The 19,341-nt window shown below is 47.4% G+C and overlaps 1 protein-coding gene across 1 annotated transcript in view; it reads left to right on the top strand.

The window, feature by feature from the left end:
* The first annotated feature begins 8,582 nt into the window (after nucleotides 1-8,582).
* The window catches only part of CGNL1 (cingulin like 1), a 181,899-nt gene continuing 171,140 nt past the window's right edge, over nucleotides 8,583-19,341 (top strand). The window contains exon 1 of the mRNA XM_023228630.2: nucleotides 8,583-8,641. The gene's annotated coding sequence lies outside the window, so the exon portion shown is untranslated. The remainder of the gene's footprint in view (nucleotides 8,642-19,341) is intronic.

Raw genomic sequence — 19,341 nt, 5'->3', positions numbered from 1 at the left:
GTTTGTTTTTGTAGAGACACGGTCTCACTTTGTTCCCCAAGCTGATCTTGAACTCCTGGGCTCAAGTTAACCTCCTGCCTCAGCCCACCCAAAGTGCTGGGGTTACAGGTGTGAGCCGCCACACCCAGCCTTTGGTGCCTTTCTAATGTTTGATTCAGAGACACTCACCTCAGTCCCTGAGATTTCAGAGACACAGTGGATTGGAGGACTCAGAGAAAAAGAAGCTTTAGCCCTAAGAGGTCTGGAACGAATCTGGAGCCTCCTCAATGTGAGCGTTTTCCCCTGGGCTTTGCTGGCCCCTGTCGCCCCAGTTCAGTTCCCTCCTGGCTGCTCTGGCAGGCAGAGCTTCCTAAGGTCGAGTTACAAAAACCACCATGGTCACTCTCACTTTTCCCCTTTTCCAAACAGATACTCATGTTTGAAAAGTCATCTTCTTCATATTGGCACAAACTCCAGAGTTCTCCTGGCAAGGGAAAGGCATGTGGACGCCAATCTCCACGTCCTTGAATTTCATGGAAGGGAACTCGTGTTGAGGGAGACTGAGGTATCAGGCAGGAAAGGACAGGTCAATGCTCATACCGCCGGCACTGGGTGGGGCTTGGAAAAGGCAGTCACCTACACTTGCTGCTTGCAAGACTAAAGCACACAGATGGAGACTCACAGGAAAATCAGTCATCTGAAAACTCCCTGTGGCTGCCAGAGGCTTTGATGTCCCTTGGCTTCCAGCAGGACCTGTCAAGGAGAAAGCCAAGTGTGGTCTGAAATGAGGGAAGCAAGGCTTGGGATAATGATCCCTTAGATGCCTTCTGGTTTGAAGTCCTGTAACTCTTGAGCAAAGCTCTAGTTCTGACAGACCCAGGTCTCAATCTCTGCTTCTCTGTTTATTTATCAAGAATAAATAAATGTATCCATTTTATTTATCCATAAATTGGGGATAAGAACATGTACCTTATGGGTTGTTCTGAAATTTATTTTTATTTTAAAAATTAATTTATTTTTGAGATGGGGTCTCAGTTCTGTCGCCCAGGCTGGAGTGCAGTAGTGTGATCGCGGCACACTGCAACCTCCACCTCCTGGGCTCAATCAAGCAAGCCTCCCACTTCAGCCTCCTGGGTAGCTGGGACCACAGGTGTGCACCACAAGCCTGGCTAATTTTTGAATTTTCTGTAGAGACGGGGTTTCACCGTGTTGCTCAGGCTTGTTCTGAAATTTAAATGTTGAGTGTAGAATTCTTCAAATTGCCCAAGAAATTCAAGTTCCCTCTTGTAATCACTATCACCTTGACTATAGGGCTATAAGCAGAAAGAATTGCCAGTTTTTCGACTTCAGTCTGCTCTTGGGCAGACCAACTCAAAAACCCTTACATGAAAGTTCTGTGGAAATAAATTGTACTACTGCAAGAGTAAATTTGAGTTTTCATTATTTCAGCCCTAGCCACCAAACAGTCCTGGCTTGCTACTTTTGCTTTAGACATAGCCAAGAAAAATGTGTTTTGAAAGGAGAAATCCCTTGCTAGAAGGCTTTGGCAGTCAGAAATGAACAAAAATGCAGAATTTTAAAACATTTGTACTGGTGTCTTTTGGTCTCATTTGTTGCCCAATTGGTCTGAATATAATCTGAGAATATGTCACTCAAGATCATCTATAACCAAATAATTCAAACCAAAGAATGGTTGATTAATTTGCTACAAATAAAATGTGGTCCACAGAGTCAAAACTTTTTAATTGTTTCAAGGATTTTTGTTTGTTTGTTTTTAATTTCTTTTCTTCTGAGACAGGGTCTTGCTCTGTCATCCAGGCTGGAAGGCAGTGACGCAATCATAGTTTATGGTAGCCTCGACCTCATGGGCTCAGGTCATCTTCCCACCTCAGCCTCCTGAGTAGCTGGGACTACGGGTGCGAGCCATCACACCTGACGAATTTTTTTTTTTGTATTTTCTGTAGAGATGGGGTTTCAGGATGTTGCCCAGGCTGGTTCTAAACTCCTGAGCTCAAGTGATCTGCCCTCCTCGGCCTCCCAAAGTGCTGAGATTATAGGCCTGAACCACTGTGCCTGGCTAAGGTTTTGTTTTGAAACTTGGAATTGGAGCTATCCCGACTTTGCCGAAAGCATGGTTCGAAAAGGACTTTTCAATTTTGGAGTTGTTTCAACATAACCAGGGACACATTCCCAATAACATTTAATACATACATGTTTATTGAATTAGTATTAGTTGGTGTTTTCGGGATAGCTGAGGGGATGGTGAGTGTAAACTTGCCTTGTTTCTGGAAAATTCCTCCTTCCACTGGTCAGCAGAGCTTTGACATTCCTACACTAAGTTCTTCAGTCTGCAAGACAGGCAGTCCAAGCTTCTAGAAACTCAAGCCATGCTTGGCTCCAACCGAGGTCCAACCAACCACAAAATGTATCTAAAATACTTTTGACTATTCTGAATCCCTCTAATGTTGCTATTGCTTCTCTCTTGATTTTTCATTCACCTTGCACGTTGAAATATCTGTGGGAAGAAATCTGCGTTCCCCTCAGGGGAAATACTGGAGGAGGAGCATAGAGTCAAACTCAAGCTATTTGATGTTTTTCTCTTACTGAGAAACTTCACTCCTCTTTCAACATTTCCACCATATAATGGGGTATGCTACCTTTAGAGTGAATAAAAAGAAAGTAATAGTTTATCTTCTTGTCTCTCCCACAGAATAAGGATGTGCAATGGCATACTGGGTTTAATTCCCTTCCTCCATACTATACACATACACAGTGACTTTTCCAAAGGCTTCTTAGGACGGTTTATTGTTTTTTTTTCTTTTTTTTTTTTTTTCCTGTTTTTATTGTGTTTTGTTTTTTAGATGGCGTTTCACTCTGTCGTCCAGGCTGGAGTGCAATGGTGTGATCTCAGCTCACTGCAACCTCTGCCTCCCGGGTTCAAGTGATTCTCCTGTCTCAGCCTCCATGGGTAGCTGGGATTCAGGCGCATGCCACCACACCCGGCTAATTTTGTATTTTTGGTAGAGACGGGTTTTCAACATGTTGGCCAGGCTGGTCTCAAACTCCCGACCTCAGGTGATCTTCCCGCCTCGGCCTCCCAAAGTGCTGGGATTACGGGCAGGAGCCACTGTGCCCGGCCGGACCATTTACTGTTAATTAGGTCTCACTTCTTCTGCTATGAGGTAAATAAATATCACCTCTCTTTGCAGGCCTAGGGATCCAGGCTACAGAGATTAGGTTACTAGTCCAAGGCCACGGGGCAAGTCTTTATTGGCATTCAGATGGGCTGGGCCAGTCTCTGGCCTGGCCACAAGAGGTGAGCTTCACCTCAAAACCTATTCTACAATGGCGTTTCCTGACTGGCTATGTGTGTGTGTGCGCTGACTAGCATGCTCATTCATTCATTCATCCGACATTTACTGAACACCTGCTGTGTGCTAATGGCTAGAGACTCAGGGAGGAATCTGACCCGTTCCCTTCAGTTAAGAAACTCACAGTGTGTGGAGGGGTTGAATTACAAGTAAATAGGTGCTACAATAAAACACCCCACAAGGCAGAAAGGGAGGATGGAGGAGGATTTCTTAGAGGAGGAGGGACTTAAGCTAAACCTTGAAAGAGCAAGCAGGAAGGGTGTTTTAGATGAAGGAATCTTGACAGCAGGCCCAGGGTGTGGCTGGCTGGCTAGGGGCATAGTCCTCTCCTTGACTTATCTGCCAGTTGGGGCCAGATTTTGAGAGGCTTTGCCACACCTTGCCAAGGGGTTTCTTTTTCCGTAGGCCTAGCAAGTTTGCCTGCCCAAGGGGCTCTAGAAGTTCAAAGAGAAACTTAATATGAGTGTTTGATGTATTAAGTCTCTTCCCTCAACACTTGTAGGCGTGAACACTTTGAAAAGTGAACAGTTTAAGACTGAGATTCCTCACTTCATGTGGGAAGTGTGCAAAGTCCAAAAATGAGATTGAGCACCCAAGGAATTAGTCTCCCCTCTGCTCCTGCTCAGAGCCAGACCTTGTTGGAGAGGACACAGCTGGGTCTCACTGGAGGGGAAAGAAGTTTCTATGGCGCCGTGCCCATGGAACCTGCTGGAAATCTGACCTCTGGGGTTCTGGGGAAACCTGTTTATGGGGAAGCAGTGTTTTGGTGGAGTTGCTCCACCACGCAACAGCTTGGAGTAGAGGGATAGTGCCAGGAGAGACTGCTGGCTGTGGAATGATGTAGGCACCAGGTCCTGAAGGAGTCCTGGCACAGCAGGGGCGGAGCTTGAAGCCATGTGCACTGCAGCAGCCTGGCGGCGCAGAAGCTATCCGTGCTGGGACAGCTCCCTGCACACTCAGACCAACTTCATGCTGACAGCTTTCCAACACAAGGGAGCACTTTTGTTCCAAGGAGCCCTCTCAACTTGGGAGGTGGGTAGCCTAGAAGTAGGGGTAAGGCACGTAGGAGCAGTCTTTACCGAAGACTTGGAAAAATATTCCAGCTCCCTGAGCTTCAGGTTGTCAATTCTGGAGGGCATTCGGCATCTTCCCAAGAGGTCCTAGGGGAATCAGACCCCCTGCATATAGCACCACTCTCACTAACACACCGTAATAGTGGCCTTTCCTCCTTCCCTGTCCCACTCTTCCTGCTCCCTGTCTCCTGTTTCTAGGGATCACCCTAAATACACCGCCGGCAGGCAAGTCTTGTCACAGGCTCCCCCTTCAGGGCAACCCATATTAAGGCAGCCTGTTTCCCAATGACTCCAAGCAAAAGCCCTCTTCTGGGTGCCCTTCCCAGTTCCATCTTTCTTGACAAGCAGAATAGCTTCTCCACTTCCATCAAATGAACCATGTACTATCTTTTGCTTTGTTCACTTCCTCCCGTTTCCCTGTCTTGGGTGTATGATCACACCTTCCAGAAATACCCTCCACACTCTTTCTGTTATCCATGTGCATTACATCTTCTTCTTTTGTTTTTGAGATGAAGTCTCACTCTGTCACCCAGGCTGGAGTGCAATGGCGTGATCTTGGCTCACTGCAACTTCCACCTCCTGGGTTCAAGTGATTCTCCTGTCTCAGCCTCCTGAGTAGCTGGGATTACAGGCGTGTACCACCACACCTGGCTAATTTTTTGTATTTTTAGTAGAGATGGGGTTTCACCATGTTGGCCAGGCTGATCTCAAACTCCTGACCTCAAGTGATCCACCCATATTGGCCTTCCAAAGTGCTGGGATTACAGGTGTGAGCCACTGCGCCCGGCCTTGCATTATATCTTCCAAGTGTATGCCACAAGACCTGTTCCATGCTGTAGCCTCCCTTCTGTGTCACTACTCAGATGTCGTTTATACTGTAGCACTTACGTGAATATTTTTGTATCATGTATTTCATGTACAGAAAATTTGGAGGAGAAAAGAGGTGATTTTTCTCTACTCATCCTCCTGGAAACTTCTCTTTGCCAAGTTGCTGCCACTGACCCCCCTGGTCCCCCCCAATCTTTCTACAGGCTCAAAAACCATAATTAAGGGAGCCAGACTTACATTAAATAAAAATAAAAACAAAGATGTTTTTCAGAAGCATTCCCTGGAAATACCTGCTTTCAGTTGAGGCTGGAGGGGCTTGAGCATTCATCTCGACAATAGGAGCGTCGAAAGCAGTGTCTCTGGTAGCTAACCTCTTTCAACTCTGTCTTTGCCTCCAATGGCTCCCCTTATTTTTGTCATCAACGAAATAGCTGTATGGGAGGGGAAGTTGCTGATGAAGTGTTTTTTTTTTTTTTTTTTGATAGTTAACAAATATTTCCTGAGTGCACACTCTCTATGGATCCTTGGAAGGACCCATTTGAGAAGTGGATTAGTGACATTCGGCACCTGCCCTCTCCTTCAGGAGTCCCTCACCTTTGGGCTTCCATCAAAGACTCCTAGGTTCTTCCTGACAGCTCTCAGTTACCCTCCTCTTTCTCCCTTGGGTGATACCCTCAGTGAAGGCACTGCACTCTCCTTTCCTGGCTCCTGGTCCTCATTCTCCCCTCACCCCCCACATGGATGCTGCCCAGAGACACTCGTCCATTTCCCAGCTGCCTGCTGGGGCATTTCCACCAAAAAGTTCCACCATTACTTCATGCTCCATAGAACCTGCAGCAGCTCTCCTGAAAAGCAGCCTCTTTCCGTATTGTTCCTATTTCTGATGCTCCAAGGCACCTAGCCTGGAAACCTCAGCTTTGTCTTTGCCAATTCCACTCCCTCATTGCATACATCTGGTCACCAAGACATCAGGTCTTCCAAAGAAGAGCCCTTCTCTTCCCTTTTCCCCTCCCTTCCCTCTTTCCTTCCCTTCCCCTTTTCCTTCCCTCCCTCCCTCCCTTCTCTTTCTTCCCTTCCCTTTTTCCTTCCCTTCCGCTTTTCCTTCCCTTCCCCTCCCTCCCTCCCTCCCTCCCTCCCTTCCTTCCCTCCCTCCCTCCTTCCCTCCCTCTCTCCCTCCTTCCCTCCCTCCTTTCTCTCTCTTTTTCTTTTCTCTCTTTTTTTGAGACAGAGTCTCATTCTGTTGCTCAGGCTGGAGTCCACTGGGGCAGTCACAACTCACTGCAGCCTCAACCTCCTAGGATCAATTGATTCTCCCACCTCAGCCTCCTGGGTAGCTGGGACTACAGGCACATGCTACCATGCCTGGCTAATTTTTGGGGGGGTGTGTGTGTATACATATGTGTATGTGTGTGTATGTATGTGTGTATATATATATATATATATACACACACTTTTTCTTTTCTTTTTTTTTTGTAGAGACAGTGTTTTGCCATGTGGCCCAGGCTGGTCTTGAATTGCTGTGCTCAAGTGATCCACTGCCTTGGCCTCCCAAAGTGTCGGGATTACAGGCGTAAGCCCAATTGGAAAATTATTTCTTTCCTGTCCCTCCCTGTTGCAACTCCCCCTCTACCCCATGACTCTGCTGGTTCCTAGGCTATGGGTTTCCCCCATCTGGTTTCCAGGGCCATTTAGGTGCCCTCTATTGCATGCAGGTTCCATTCCAGTCATTTTGAGGTGTCCAAGTACTGTTTGGTTGCCTTGAGCCCCCTCACTTCGGCATTTCATACCTTTTCCACCCTCTGATCCCATCCACCTTTCTAGTATGCCTCATCCCACTTTCTAGCATGTGTGCCAGGCCCCAGGCAACCTCTGCTCAAGAAAGCTGGTCCACTCTCTGGGTGCTGTTCACACAGTCCACCATCTTGGCTGTCTTCCCCAACCTAGACCCCCTAGCTTGAGAATAGTGCAATCCAGCTTCCTCCAAAAAGACTCCCTTGACCATGGTGCCCGCTTGGGATAAGTAGCATCTTTTTTTTTTTTTTTTTTCTTTCCTGGCAATGAATCACTATTATTAGGTTGGAGCAAAAGTAACTGCGGCTTTTCCCATTGAAAGTAATAGCAAAACTGCAATTACTTTTGCACCAACCAATTACTTTTCCAAGTCCTTTTATATTGTTTTGAATTGTTAAGTTTTCAAAGGTCTATTTCATTCAATATGTCAGCAAACGCGTATTAAGTACTGGTTGGGCCAGGTGCAGTGGCTCACACCTGTAATCCCAGCACTTCGGGAGGCCGAGGCGGGTGGATCACTTGAGGTCAGGAGTTCGAGACCAGCCTGACCAAAGTGGTGAAACCCCGTCTCTACAAAAACACACAAATTAGCCGGGCGTAGTGGTGAGCACCTGTAGTCCTAGCAACTGAGGCACGAGAATCTCTTGAACCTGGGAGGCGGAGGCAGTGAGACGAGATCATGCTACTGCACTCAAGTCTGGGCAAAACATCAAGACTCCGTCTCCAAAAAAAAAAAAAAAAAAAAAAAAAAAGTTGTTTTCTCAGGGAATCCTTATAGCTGATGGAGTATCCAGCTCTTCATTTTACAAATGAGTAAACTGGGGTTTAGAACTGATAACATTTTGCCCAAGTTCTCACAGCTAGCGAGAGGCATGCCGCAGTTTACCCTGGGGTGGGTCTAAACAAGTACCTAAAAACTGTATTGGAATCCTGGCCCTACTACCGCCAGCTGTGTCATCTTACGAGGCGCCCCACCTTCCTGTCTCTTCAACAGAAATAGACATTTGTTGTTACCGCGCAAGTGGGATTACCTCCCCACCAGTGTCTAGACATAGTAGGTGCTCAATAAATAGGTGTGGATTTGCTGTGGCAGAAGAGCGCTATCCTTTAAGTTTCTGACAGTGAGGAGGAAAAAGGCTGAGCAGGGAAAGGAAGGGAAAGGGGTAAACTGAGCTCGGCGCAGTTGGGAGCGCAAAATAGGGAGGGCTTCCTAGAGGCCAGGAATTTGGAGAGGCCGAGGCTGGGAGAAGAAATATACACGGTAAAGGCGGAGGGGAGGTGGAAGGACGAGCGGCTCCGGGGAAGGGTGAGGTCTAAGCGCAGCCCGGGGCCGAGCGGAGCAGAGGGCGGGTAGTGCGAGGGTGCCCGGGGAGGTTCGTCCCGACCGGCCGCGGGCGGATCGAAGGGAGGGTTGGGCCCGGGGCAGCCCCGGCGGGTCTAGGCCCCCGGCCGGCCCCTGCTCCTCCTCCCGGGAGGGCGGGCGGCGGCTGCGGGGCGGGGCGCGGGCTCGCTCGGCCTCCTGGCGGCGCAGCGGCCCCTCCACTCCGGCCGGGCTCTGCTGGTTGCGGCGGGAGCTGGACGCGGGAGGCGGCGGCGGCGGTGAGTGAGCTCCGGGCGGGAGCAGGGCGGGTGTGCGCCGGGAGCCGGACTCCGGGGTGCTAGGGGCCTCCCAGGGCGGCAGGACCCCCAGGGGTTCGGGCTCAGCCAGGTGCGCTGTGCTCAGTCCGGGCGTCCGCTCTCGGTGCCCCGCTTCGCGCGGGTCTTGGGGCTGGAAGGTGCGACCCGGACTCCCGCGCAGCGCCCAGCCGAGGGCAGGCGCAGAACAGATGCGGGCGATCCCTGGGGAAGCCGCCTCGCGGCGGGGTGGGAGGGAGGAGGCCCTGCAGGACATCCCTTTAGTGAAGAGGGGCTCTGTGCCTTCCCACCCCTGCCTGGACCCTCCGGCTCTAGTGACAGCTGGGAGAGACCCACGCGAAGCAGTCCCTATCCTGTCGTACCTAAGTCCTCGGCGTGCTCGGCCAGACCATCCCCTGGAACAAAAAGGGGCGTGTGGCCTCTCTCTTCCCCGATCCTCCCGACCACTGCACCGCCCAGGCAGGTCATCCCCGAGAGCCCCCGCCTCACTTGGAGCACACATTCTGGCTCTCCCCGGGACTTTTCCAAGTTGCATCACTGTTTGGCCTCTAGACAGGTACTTGGCTGTCATGTTGGAGTTAGTTACACAGGATTTTTGAAACTTTGTATATTTGCTTTGTGTGTTCCCCTTCACCCTAAGGCCGCTGCCCTCCCAACTCTGCTTATGCCGCTCAAAACGTTGCTCAAGGCTCGCTGGGAATGCTTTTGTGGGCATTGGTTCTCAAACTTGGCTGCACATCTGGAGAGTCTTAAAAAATATTGGTGCCTGTGTCCCACTCCCAGAGATCTGGATTCGGCTTCCCTGGGTCGCAGCCTGGACAATGGAGTTTTTAAGACGCTCCAGGTGATTCTAATGTGCAGACAAGTTTGAAAACCTCTGCTTTGCGGGTTGCTCCCACCAGCCACTCTTCGGACGGCTAGAGATCATTCCTGATCTAGAACTCATCTCAGGCCCTCTTAACGCTTCCTTAATCCACCTCTCCACCTGAAGAACCTGTTGGTTGGTGCATTCCAACTTTAGACAGTAGATGGTGCCTTTACTGAAGTTCCCTTTGTTTCTACCTCTCTGTTTACAGTCAATACTGCCAGGGCCCTTTCTGCCAAGGAGGTGGGAGTGTAGGCATTAGAACCAAGGAGTCCTTGTCAGGGTCAAGGTTATAATACAGGGTTGTCCTATTCAGGGAAAACCAAGTGATAATTTGACTTGTCATATTCAGAAATAATTTCAGATTAAAAGGAGAAAAAATACTTTAGGGTTTGGTCAGCTCTTGGAGACCCTCCCGAGACTCCCCCACATAGATAATGGAGTTGCGTAAATGTGGGGAATTTTCCTTCAAGAAGCCAACGCTAACAACATCCTTAACGTTTTGTGATTGATATTTGTGTTAACATATGTGCATTTTTGTAGATTAAACTTACTCTGGAAGCATGATGAAGCCCTGCAGACAGAACACAGTGTATAGCATGGCACATCTGAGATGACACCTGAGACACCTGTCACATGATCTTAAAAATGATAGAGAAGTAGGACTAAGGAAAATGTAACCATGTTTATAGTGGCTGAATTAGGTCATATATTTTATTAAGAAAATGTGTTTTCACTGTCCCTGTTAGTAATGTGATAGTCTCTGGGATCTTGGTTAATTTACTTTTGTACCCCAAGTATGATGTTTGTATTAGATTTCCACCCTGATGTTGCTACCTGACCATAAATCAGTGGTTTTAAGTTTTTCTTAGGGGGTGGCCCTCTCTGTTTTTTTTTTTTTTTTTTTTTTGAGATGGAGTTTTACTCTTGTCACCCAGGCTTGAGTGCAATGGTGCAATCTCGGCTCACAGCAACCTCCGCCTCCCTGGTTCAAGTGATTCTCCTGCCTCAGCCTCCCAAGTAGCTGGGATTACAGGCACCCACTACCATGCCTGGCTACTTTTTTGTATTTTTGGTAGAGACAGGGTTTCATCACGTTGGCCAGGCTGTTCTCAAACTCCTGACCTCAGGTGATCCGCCCACCTCGGCCTCTCAAAGTGCTGGGATTATAGGCATGAGCCACCGTGCCCGGCCTATATTATATTTTTATTAGCAGTGGGATGACATCTTTTCAAGAATGCCGTGCCAAAGTGAAAGAACATTTATGTTCATTTCTAGCTCCTCATATACGTCCAAAGAACATTCCTTTTGAAAAATACAAAAATGACATAATTTTGCCCACTTGGTTTTCTCTCTTTTCTCGAACTTCCACGACCATGCTCTGCTGCTGTTACTGTATTCACTTGCTGGAGGTGTGCGCCCTGTGGGAGCCGTCTTCACTGTCTTGGCTCTGGCTTGAAATGGAGGTTACGTGGAGCGAATGGTCTTACAGGGTGTCCCTGACCTGAATCATCAGCCTTTGGGGAGCAAGACCACATGGAAAGTGTTTTCCTACTGTTTTGTGTGTATGTGTGTGTGTGTGAGTGAGACCGTGACAACAAAATGAAGCCATATTATTAAATGGTTTGTTAACTTGCAAATCTTGTCTCAATTGGGAAAAGAAAAATGCTTATTCGAGGATGCTGTTGAAGTCATGGTGTCTGAAAAGTCACACCTGAACAGCAATAGTTACACCACGAGTATAATAATACACTCGACCTCCTCCCACACCCCTGCCGAAAAAAAAGTTTATGTCAATGTGGGCCTAAGCACATTTATTGCAGTTTCTCACTTCGGAGTAGCAGCTCTAATATCCTAAAGTGATTAGAATAAAGTAAGCGAAGAAAAATATGAAGAAAGAGTTAGGGAGAGACTTTTCCATTTAGGGAACGGGGATACCGCAGCTAGAAAAGGCCTTTGGTTTGTCTTAAGAATTGACTGCCCTGTTGGCTTCCTTTTTTTTCCCTTGTTTAATTTGCTTGTGCTGGTGGGTGAAGGAGAGTTAAAGACATTTAATGGCTTCCTAACTCTCTTTCCCCATGAAACCCATTTATCTAAGAGATGCCATTGACCTTTTAAAAATATCCAACTGATTGTATGCTTTTCCTTTCTTTTCGTCTTCTGATCTCAGCCCTAAAGGGTGGTGGCATGACTGGGAGGTTGGCATCAGAGCAGGAAAACAAAGTTTAAGGGAAACTGAAAATTGGGTAATTTTCTCTGGATGACCAAGTGCTTACTTTTTTCCGGCATGTGACATTGCTGTTATCAAGAACCAGTTAGGACATGAAAACCCTGAAAATGGAAAAGGAAAACATAAAATAATAAAAAAGGGAACGGGGTGGGGGATGGAAATAGCACCAGGGTTGACTGACCTTTACCGAGGAGGGAAGGCTTACTGTTTTCAGCCCGGTGTCCGAATTGCAACCCCCTTTACCTTTACTTCTCTCTTCATGTACCCTCCTCCATCCCTCAAGCCAATATCCTTGGGGGAGATAGTGCTTCATCTTAAATTCACACTAAGGTGTCTTTTGTTTGTTTGTTTGTTTTTGGTTTTTGAGATGATTGCTCTGTCACCCAGGCTGGAGTGCAGTGATGTGATCTCGGGCTCACTGCAACCTCCGCCTCTTGGGTTCAAGCAATCCTCCCTGCCTCAGCCTCCTGAGTAGCTGGGGTTACAGACATGCGCCACCACACCCGGCTTATTTTTGTATTTTTAGTAGAGATGGGATTTCGCCATGTTGGCCACGCTGTTCTCGAACTCCTGGCCTCAGGTGATCCGCTTGCCTCAGCCTCCCAAAGTCCTGGGATTACAGGCATGAGCCACTGCGCCCGCCTGGCCGAACACATTTTTATGATGCCCCTTTTACTAGCAAAAGCTATGTATTACCCAGAGTTGTTGGCAAACAGGATAAGATTCCTGCCTTAAGGAGCCTGAGTCAGGTGGGGATGTAAACCGTGGGTTGCAATAAGTTAGGAACTTTTCTAATCAAGAGGAACACAGTAGCCTGTGGGGTACTATGGGCACCTGGCTAGCCTCGCCTGGGTAGATGCCTCCTCAGTTCATTGGCACAGGAGGCATAAGACATGCTTTACTTGGGTTTACATTAAAGCTTATTCTATTAGGCCCGTACACCAAATGACTGATTTTGGATATGTCTGACTCCAGGAGCAGGAAGGGCGCAGGTATATCCATCATGCAAAGGGGAGGTGGGAGGTGGAGGAAGAGACCAGATTCTGGCAGGTGTCTTTTGCTTCTGGAGTCTGCTGAACAGGGGTACTTGCTGTGGGTGGGAAGCTCATGGAGAATGTGGCTGGATCCATTTTTGGCACATTAGTAACTGGTAAAGTAAGCTTAGTAGTGGCTACCTCCGCAACAGAGCTGGAAGGAGAATACAAAGTGCAGTGTGAAAGCCGCAGCTGCACACTTTTTGGAGCAAGTGGTTCGGTTTGTGATTATGGCTCCTGCCAACGGGCAGACATTGGTTTCTCATCATACCATGGTCGCTTTAGCTCAGGCTTCCTTGGGCAGGCTGAAAACTGGACTTCACACTGTTTTTCCCTTGGGTAGGTGGTTTCCAAATAGCTGACCCGTAGGGCTAATAACCTCATGGTTATAGTAGTTACTATTTGTTTATTGACTGTCTTTCAAGTGCCAGGTATCACGCTCAGCACAATTCTTTCATTACTGCAAACCCTTTACATTCCTGAGAGTCAGGTAGCAGTGACCTCATTTTACAGATGAGGAAACTGAGGTCCAAGGAGGTGCTGAATCCTGCAAAGGTGCATAGTACTTGACAGTGGCAAAGTTCTCATGCCTGTAATCGCAGCACTTTGGGAGGCTGAGGCAGGTGGATCCCTTGAGCCCGGGAGGTCAATACCAGCCTGGACAACATGGTGAAATGCTGCCTCTACAAAAAATACAGAAATTAGCCTGGTGTGGTGGCACGTGCCTGTGGGCCCAGCTACTCTGTATGTTGAGATGGGATGATGGCTTGAGCCTAGGAGATTGAGGCTGTAGTGAACCATGATCGTGCCACTGCACTCCAGCCTGGGTCACAGAGTGGGACCCTGTCTTAGAAACAAACAACAAAAATAAAATGGCAGAGTTGAAGTTCGAGAGTACTCTGGTCTGTCTGAATACAAAGCTAAGTTCTCTCTACTGTTTCTTGCTCCTCTAAGCCGAGCTGATTAAGAAATCGTGTTCTCGGCCGGGCGTGGTGGCTCATGCCTGTAATCCCAGCACTTTGGGAGGCCGAGGTGGGCAGATCATGAGGTCAGGAGATCGAGACCATCCTGGCTAACACTGTGAAACCCCATCTCTACCGAAAATACAAAAAATTAGCTGGGTGCGGTGGTGGAAGCCTGTAGTCCCAGATACTAGGGAGGCTGAGGCAGGAGAATGGCGTAAACCCGGGAGGCGGAGCTTGCAGTGAGCCGAGATTGCACCACTGCACTCCAGCCCAGGCGACAGAGGGAGACTCCGTCTCAAAAAAAAAAAAAAAAAAGAAAAAAGAAATTGTGTTCTCACAACTTCTTTTTAACATCACAGTCTTTACTAGATGAAGTAGAGGAAAATAGTAAATCAGTTCAGACCTAAAGAGAAGGTATTCCACTAAAGACCATTGCAACCTTGTGATCAAAGGGAAATTTTATGGACTGCTGCTTTTCTAGGTGTCTTAAAGAAGAGGGTAGATTAGGCTGTCCAGGAAGGCTCTGAACAGGTCCCACATCCTAGGTTAGAGACACGTGATTTCCACCTTTCTTCAAATTCTGCAAACCTCTGAGTTTCTGTAGATAATTGGTTGTTGGGTAAGAGATTAAAAACAAAATTCAGTGTTGGGCATTCTAGAGTAAAATGAAGCTGTGCACATCCAATTCCTGTTTATGTGGTACTTGTGACAAAAACAAAACTTGGCTGCATAGTAATTACCTCAAGCTCTTAAAATTACAGGTAGTAAGGGCTTAGAGGCCATATGGAGTTATAATTAGAGATGAGTTTAAAACAGGGCTAGTGAATGAATGTTCATTACTACAATGGGCACTAGCTGAATATTTCAACCCAAGAAGGATCAGCTCCAGGGAACATTTCCAGGGAGTTGGTGGAGGGTCGTCATGGAGTTAGTGTTTGGGATTAGTGCACAGAGTTCATTTGTTATGAACATGCAATATTTCTGCCAGCCTGGCCAGAAGCCTCTTTGTTTACAGGGCAGAGTTTCTTCCCTGCTGCCCAATCACAGGGATTTCTGCTTTGCTTTGGTAGAGTACGTAATGGTTCAGGTCATTGCTTTGTCGTGTGTTAGGTCTGTACAGCTCCTTGATTGTTAATAATCTTTTCCTGTTACTTATCTCTTTGCTGGAGGATTGAGGTAAGATGACCTCTAGTTTTGGCCTCAAGAATTTTCTTGTTTTTGACCTCTTCCCTTAGTTTTATATCTTTGTGTTTCATTGCATTCAATACAGGCCCTCTGTTTTCCCTTGCAAATTTATAGTCCACATAGGGAAGAGGAACGACTGTGACCAGGACTATCCAGGAGTCCTGTGGTGGGAGTGTTGTTAGTCCTGTTTTCCAAGTGAGGGCCCATTCCTCTGTAAGGCTGGGAGTCTGGGGATTCCAATTAGGATGGTCAGATTCTCAACAATGGGGCTCTTTTGACTTGATTACAAAAGAAAAAGAAATGGCCCAGTTTTCAAAGTCATGAAGAGGTTCTAGTATATCCTATGAACTAATATATATCCTTGAAATTTTTTGTAGCTGATAGTATTAAAAAAACATTTGATTCCCCCACCTTTTTTGCCTGTGTGGTTTTTATCTTCCTTTCTATAAACAATGACTTACTCAGAACTACACAGCAGCAGCTGAAAAGTTGATTAGCCTCTCCTTGCCCTAATCAAGTATCAAAACCCTGGACCGTTCACTTAGAGTGGTGATTACTGTGAAAGCTTTAGGTGCTGGAGAGGACCTGATAAAGAATGGAGAGATAAGAGAGAGAAAATAGCTTGCAAAGGCATTGCAGGGCGGAGTTTAACAAACTTAAGATTTCTTTCTTTCTTTCTTTCTTTTTTGTTTTTGAGACAGTTTTGCTTATGTTGCCCAGGCTGGAGTGCAATGGCACGATCTCAGCTCCCCAGGCCTCCGCCTCCTGGGTTCAAACCATTCTCCTGCCTCAACCTCTTGAGTAGCTGGGACTACAGGCGCCCCCCACCACGCCTGGCTAATTTTTTGTATTTTTAGTTGAGACGGGGTTTCACTGTGTAGCCAGGATGGCCTGCCTCAGCCTTCCAAAGTGCTGGGATTACAGGCGTGAGCCACCCCACCTGACCTTTTTCTTTGAGATAGTCTCACTCTGTTGGCTAGGCTGGACTTCAGTGGTGTGATCACAGCTCACGGCAGCCTCAACCTCCCAGGCGCAGGCTCAAGTGATCCTCCCACCTCAGCCTCCCGAAGAGCTGGGACCACAGAGGCAGGCCACTATGCCTGGCTAATTTTTGTGTATGTGTGTGTGTGTGTTGTAGAAATGGGGTTTTGCCATGTTGCCCAGGCAGGTCTCTAATTCCTGAACTCAAGCCATCCACCCACCTAGGCCTCCCGAAGTGCTGAGATTATAGGCATGAGCCACCGTGCCCAGCCCAAACTTCAGATTTCTTTTACTTGTGAGTTTCAGGTTCGGGGCTTAAATGCCTTTGCTCTGGATGTGGCCAGACTAGCTCAGCCCTAACAGTCTGTGCTGCCTGGGGCCACCTATAAGCTTTGGGGAGTGGGGTGGGGTGGGAGGAGAAGGTAGGGTGAAGGGAGAGGGAAAATAGGGGGTGGGAGGTAAGACCCACCAGTTAGCTGATTCTCCAGGCCTGGCTTGCTCATGACATGACTGCTTCTCCCTGCAGGCCTGAGTCCAACTTTCTGGGTGTGAGGCAGCTGGATGGGGTACAAAAGAGGGAGAGAGTTGCCAGACACTTTCCAGGAGACCTGCCCAAGATCAGAAATTCTCATAATAGCAAATCCTCCCAGAGTATTTGCCTCCAGCCCCGTCCCAGAGCTTTTACTATAGCAATTCTATGGGATAGATATGATCATAAAACCCTTTTACAGGCGAGAGAAACAAGGCCTTGGGAAATTGGGTAACTTGTCAGAGTGCTGAAATCTGGGATTCAAACCCTTGCTGTCCAGCTCTGAGCTGTGCTCACAACTACCATCTCTCTAAACACAGAGGCCTGGATGCTGCACCTGCTCTTCATTCATTCCTTGAACTCACCCACTCATGCATTTCTCCAAAAAATTATTGATGGCCTGTATATGCCTTTATCTTAGCAATGAGAACAACATCAGTGCTCTTTGTTTGTGTGTCTGAATTCCCATAAACTTTCTTTTTTTTCCTTTCTTTTTTTTTTTTTTTTAACTCCCATAAACTTTCAAACAAACCTTTAAAGACATGAGACCCCTTTACTGACTTTGTATACCTAGTGTCTGGTAGAAAATAGGTGCTCAATAAAGCTTTGTGGAAGGAAGGAAGAAAGACAGTGTTGTGAAACTTGACATCCTTGTATTTCCTCTATCTCTGGCAGCCACAGTGATGTCTAAACAGAAAAACAGACAAACCTTAAGAGTGAGAGTGTGGGGAGTGTTTTGCAAAAATAACAGGAGAATTTTTGATAAAAGCATGCTGTCTTGTATGCATTTCAAGTTCTCATGGTGAATCATTTTTTGCTTGTTTGCTTAAAGCATTTCTTATTTGAAGGACATCCCTACACCCAGCTTGCAGACTATTGAGTGAGTAAAGGAGGCCCTTCAGACTTCCATGCATTGTTTGGGGCTGCTCTTGTCATGAGGGTCTGCAGAATATATTTTCTTTGCAGTTGAGGGACCAAATACCTGGTAAGATTCAAGTCCACCATCCATTTTCCTGTTTAACATTTAAATACATGAGCCAGTACAAAGTAGTTTCACCTTGGGCTGAGTGAAGTGACTCACGCCTGTAATCCTAGCAATTTGGGAGTCCAAGGCAGGTGGATCAGTTGGGATCAGGGGTTCAAGACCAGCCTAGCCAACATGGTGAAACCCTGTCCCTGCTACAAATACAAAAAATTAGCTGGGCGTGGGGGTGCATGCCTGTAGTAGGCGGAGATTGCAGTGAACTGAGATCGTGCCACTGTACTCCAGCCTGGGCGACAAAGAAAAAGAAAGTCGTTTCATCTCCTGTATTTTCATTCCTTCTTCACACTGTGGGACCAAGAAAGTTCTCACTTATTTGGATTGGAAGCTCTATTTGATGATCACCAGGAGTGATAGCTCTTTGGTTCCTCTTCCATTTCAGGTTCGTTTCCTCATCTGTAAAATAGATGTAATGCCTACTACATACAGTCAAGCCACATCTCTTTGACATAGTACAGTGGTTCTCAAACAGGGCCCTCCCCCCATCTCCCAACCCGGGGGTACATTTGACAATATCTGGAGACATTCTTGGTAGTTATGACTGGGGTGGTGATGGCTGCTGGCATCTAATGGGCCAAGGCCGGGGATGCTGCTAAATATCCTTCGATTCAAAGGACAGTCCCCCACAAGAATTATCTGGCTTAAAATGTCAGTAGAGCCGAGGCTAAGAAACCCTGGCCAAGTGGAACCTCAAACAATGGTAGCTCTTTTTAACATCTCTGATCTAAGGGAGCTATTGGCCAGGGACAAAGATCCCTCCTTTCTTAAGTAGGGTGGAAAGAATGGAATTTAACGTTTTATTGATGCCTCTGGGTTACCCCACAGGTGCCCCTGAGGTGGGAACACCTCCTTTTCTCTCCATTAAGCATGCCTTAACTTCATTTGAAACTTGCTTGCATCGTTTACATCTAAATAGCCATGCTAAACGTAAGCAGTGAAACTGCTTAGCCTCTGGGGTGGTTAAACCCATTCCCTGCAGAGGACCTTGGTGGAGTGGGGCCGGCACTGCTACAGACTGTGAGCCTTGCTTTTCTCCCCTGTTAAAGGTCAGGTAGGTCATCATGTCACCCTCCCATCTCATCATGTTGCTCTGACTCTGCACGTGTGAAACTAGCTCTTCGCATGTGAATGTGCTAGTGTGATTCCTAAGGTGTATGCCTTTTGAAGGCGTTTTTCAGGGGATGCAGTTCATAGGTGATCACTCAGTCAAGGACACTAAAAATGATAGGGGTTCAACAGTCAAGGAGTATCAGTGTTACCGGCATGGTATGAGGCCCCCCAAGCAGTTCCTGCAGCAGGGTGTGTGATTCGGGATGCAGTGTGGCAGCATGAGGTCAGCCACTCACAGGCTGCTCTGTGTACAACCTTTGGCTTTTCCCGTGCTTATTATGTGACCCTGGGTTAGCTACTTGACCTCGTTGCACCTCAGTTTCCTCACCTGTAAAATGAGGATAATGACAGTGACGACAGTAACACCCAGCTGAAGATGGGTGTGAGGCTTCAGCGACTTGTCCTGTGAGGTGTGCCGTGAAGATGCGAGCTTAGCTCAGTAAATGAGTTGCTGTTAGTAAAGTAATATTTGATGTTGGCTTGTAGCTTGCGTATTTTTACTCAGATGAAGAGATTGCTCCTGATTTAGGAGCTGAGAAAGGATCTTTCTGGTTCTTGGCAATTTTTTTTGGTGGCAAAATACGGCATAAAATCTCCATTTTAACCAATTTCAAGTGTGCAGCGCAGTGGCATTAAGTACATTCACAATGTTGCACAACCATCACCACTATCTCATTCCAAAATTTTTTCATCCCCCTAAATGGAAACCCTGGACCCGTTGAG

This window comes from Piliocolobus tephrosceles, chromosome 6, assembly GCF_002776525.5.
Source record: "Piliocolobus tephrosceles isolate RC106 chromosome 6, ASM277652v3, whole genome shotgun sequence".
Classification (NCBI taxonomy): Eukaryota; Metazoa; Chordata; class Mammalia; order Primates; family Cercopithecidae; genus Piliocolobus; species Piliocolobus tephrosceles.
This window is presented reverse-complemented; position numbering and strand designations above follow the sequence as displayed.